General features: G+C 35.5%; 1 pseudogene; it reads left to right on the top strand.

The window, feature by feature from the left end:
* The first annotated feature begins 2240 nt into the window (after positions 1–2240).
* Positions 2241–4035, top strand: LOC108769918 (putative nuclease HARBI1; annotated as a pseudogene).
* Positions 4036–4278: the final 243 nt, after the last annotated feature.

Here is a 4278-nt window from a genome sequence, read left to right as displayed (position 1 = left end):
TTTTTACGTATTCTGAAACGTGCATTACAGATTTAACAAAGTATTAGTGGTAGATGGAAAGACTTTCGATGAATAAAAATGACACAAATCCGTTGTAAAAGGCGACGGCCGTATACCTACAACTACATTTAAATAATTTTATGTAATTATTACACATTGCAATTTGATGATTCATGTATATGCAAAATAATATTATCACTACACATTATAGACGATATATGCGTCGTAAATGCATCATTATGTTCGCATCTACGAAGGGTTGACTTACAATTTGTGGAAGATCGAGAATCTTTTTTTGTTATTTATTGTATTATTCCTATAAGAAATGTACTAAACATCGAACAAAATATACTATTTCTGTATAACTACATTTTTATTTTTACCGGAAATTTTTTAATTTAATTGAAATGATCATACGAGTATCATTTGCGTATATACAACTTCTTTCCAGTCCGACAGTCATAATAAATATATGATTCAACGAGATGTACTTATCTTTAAAATTCTTTGTGTTTTTATTCATATACTTTTAAATACATCTCCATATATAGGCCTAATTAATCACTGATAAGTATGTTATTTCCAAGACTAAATGCATGTTGCAGAATACGCTGGAATTGTTGTCATTTTCAAAAATGCGAGATTAAAATATTAAGTAAAATATAATATGCACATATTTGCTTATGCACTCATGAATAAAAAAAGAAAGAAATATTCCTCAATATATTCCGTATTTATGTCTTCATTTAGCATGTGAACAATGAAATGCCATTTCTTTGTAAAGATCTCCAAATCTATCCGCTCGGCCAAATACACGTGCGCGTCAAGGAACGATCGCCTAGCACGGGGAATTGTTTTTTCGCCGCCGCACCGGGCGACGTGCCTATTGCCGCTTAGCAAACCATCCTCCCCCATCCGCCCCCCTCGAGCGCCGGGATATTAAAACTCAAGAACGCGCATTTGACAGTAGGCCGGACGAATATTTTGCTTGTTCGGTTCTCTTTAGAAAATTGATAATACTTGAAAATTGAAAAATATGGTGCACGATTTTCCGTCTCAACATCTAATTTTATCTAAACATGAGTATTGCTCCAAATTCTCTGAGATACCCTGTACGAAATGTTACTTATGAAAAACAGGAACGTTTTTCCGAAATATTTAAATATACGCATCGATTCGTCGTTCAATAATTTCGTATGTATCGCGTAAATGTACCGTAAGGCTACAATCAAAATAGTGATTCCGTACAATCGCAGTGGCGCAGTGGTAAAGCGTATAGGCTGTCACGCTGGAGATCAGGGTTCAATCCCAGCCGCTTTCCCAGATTTTTTTCCGCTTCTCGCCGAGAATAACTCGCCGCCTGCACCAGGATATACACTCGCCTCGCCCGCACCAGTATGTGCCTAACTCGCTACGTCCGCGCCAGAGCATACATCCGTGGCATCCGCGCCAGTATAGAATATGCATCCGCGCCAGGGGCGCTATTCCGTTCCCGCGTACCGACTATCGTCGGCGTCGTTAATGGTGTCGGCCGACAACATGCGAAAAAAGCTATTCTGTACCGCTGTTAACGACAAATTTATAACGATACATATAGTTTCAAAGCAACAGTAATCGTTATGTCTAACGTGACCCTTCATATGTGACGAAAACGTTGACCGACAAGTATACCGACAAAGTTTCAAGAATTATTAAACCAATTTTATGTAAACTAGAGATTCGATGTGGGAGAGGGAACGCATACCTTTCATTTTACAAGTAAGATTTGTTAAAATATTTAATTATTATTCGTCAATTAGATAATATGTACGAAAATTATATTTTGCTGTTAGAAAAAACATGAGGTAATTATTTACAATACGCTCCTCACTTCCGATTTCGATGAAATTAGGCTTATTCCACGCGTTTTTGCACAAAACGAAAGAATCTAAGAAAAAACGATGGGACGGCCCCGCGAACCGAGATATATAATTATATATATAATTATTAACAATTACTCATTCACAATTATATTCTCTGCTGTGCAAACAAATTCTCTGCTTTACAAACACAAATTTGTATTTTTAAAGTAGAGAATTGTATATTTTGAAGAATTTGTGACCAAAATGTTCGTACATGTCGTTGCATCTCGTCGATATGACGAATTTCCTAACCTCTATAGCCGTCAACTTTAATATCTCGGTTCGCGGGGCCGTCCCAACGTTTTTTCTTACAGATTCCTTCGTTTTGTGCAAAAACGTGTCGAATAAGCCTAATTTCATCGAAATCGGAGGTAAGAGACGTATTGTAAATAATTACCAGACATGAAATATATGAAATAATATTATTAGGGATAAAAAGATATACAAATTTTAGTAAAATTGTGTAGGAGTTGTAAAATACAAATAATTGCTCGAATATTTATTTCAAGCTTCCAAAAGTAATACCTTAATTATTCTTGAAGATATTATTCTGTATAATTACCGTCCATATACAGCCATGATACATATACACAAGATTTTATTTGTAATTGTTATTAAGACATGATAAATAAATGGTATACCATTTAAAGCTCTCGCTTAAAACGAAGCAAATCTTGTTTTAGTTTTGGAAATCATAATGGCAGAACAATATCTTGCTTGGGATCTCCTTTATCTGGACCATAGAGAAGGACGATTAGAACGTCAAATACAAAGATATAATTGGCGTGAGCTACATGATCCGTTTGACTTGCACGATAGTGAATTTGTACAATTATACAGATTAACTCCAAACATTGTAATGGAACTAACAGATATTTTAAGACCAAATTTGGAGAATCGAAATCGCATAAATGGAATCAGCCCTGAACGTCAGGTATATACAGATATTAATTTTTATTTTGCGTTTATTAAATATATCCAGGAAGCAACATGTCAAGTTTACTAGCAGAGAAAGAGAGAGAGAAAGAGAGTATATAATTGTATTTTTAGGGTGATGTCCCATGCAGCGGATCGTGCATAAGCGGATTCGCGTATCGCCAATCACAGAATCATTTTCTTAGATATGCTTGCGAAATTTGCAAACAGATCTAAGAGAATAATTCTGTGATTGGCGATACGCGAATCCGCTTATGTACGATCTGCTGCATGGGACATCACCCTTACATTATTAAATAATAATTGAGAAACTGTATTTTCTTAGATAATCATACTTGGTTATATTTTTTTTCTTATCACAAAATATAAATATTTCCTTACAGGTTTTAACTGCGCTCAGATTTTATGCTATTGGCTATTTTCAAGGAGCAATCGGTTAACAATGGGATATTGCGATTAGTCAACCATCTGTCAGCCGCTACGTACGTAAAGTGACTGATGCTATCAACAATACCTTACTGCGACAATGGGTTAGATTTCCCTTGACTGATATTGAACGTCATATTGCCAGAGAAAAATTTAGAGTTGCACCCCAGCCATTTATGAGTACTATTGGGGCAATTGACTGTACGTATATTAACATAAAAGGGCCGATCCGGCATGAAGAAACTTATGTCAACCATTGAGGTAATCACACAATCAATGCACAAGTTGTAAGTATGTGATAAAATTAAAATACGATTTATAATTATATAAATTTGTACTTTTTTTTGTTAGATCTGCTATCCCGATCTCAAAATTTTAAATGTGAATGCACGATACCCCGGCGCACGACATGACGCATATATATGGTCGAATTCACCAGTACGCCGTGTTATGGAACGTAGATTTAATAATGGAGAACGTAATACTTGGTTGATTGGTAAATTACAATAGCACAATATAGTGAATAGATAATTTTAACTTACATATAATGGATAAATAATGGTAATTGAAAAATTAATATTTTTTTGTTACAGGTGATGACGGATATAGTCTCGAACCGTGGTTAATGACTCCCTTAAAACATGAACAACCAAATACACCAAGGTTTCAATATAATGACGATTTATGCAGCGCCAGATCATGCGTTGAAAGATTATTTGGCGTGTGGAAAGCCGTATTTCGTTGTTTATCGGCACAGAGACGTCTAATATAAATACAAACCAGACATGGCCGGTAAAATAGTCAATGCATACGCTGTCTTGCATAATATGAGAATCCAAAATCGTTTATACGATGTAGAAGTTGATGAAAATGAAGTGGCTGCATTTCATAACGCAAATAGGCCTAATGTGGCTGTCGAACAAGATGATAGAGGCAACGTATTTCAAGGACGGGCACTTGCTACTCGTATACAAGAACGTTTCATTGCTCGTGAATATGGCAGAATATGAAATAA

Source organism: Trachymyrmex cornetzi, unplaced genomic scaffold (genome assembly GCF_001594075.2).
Source record: "Trachymyrmex cornetzi isolate Tcor2-1 unplaced genomic scaffold, Tcor1.1 scaffold966, whole genome shotgun sequence".
Classification (NCBI taxonomy): domain Eukaryota; kingdom Metazoa; phylum Arthropoda; class Insecta; order Hymenoptera; family Formicidae; genus Trachymyrmex; species Trachymyrmex cornetzi.
This window is presented reverse-complemented; position numbering and strand designations above follow the sequence as displayed.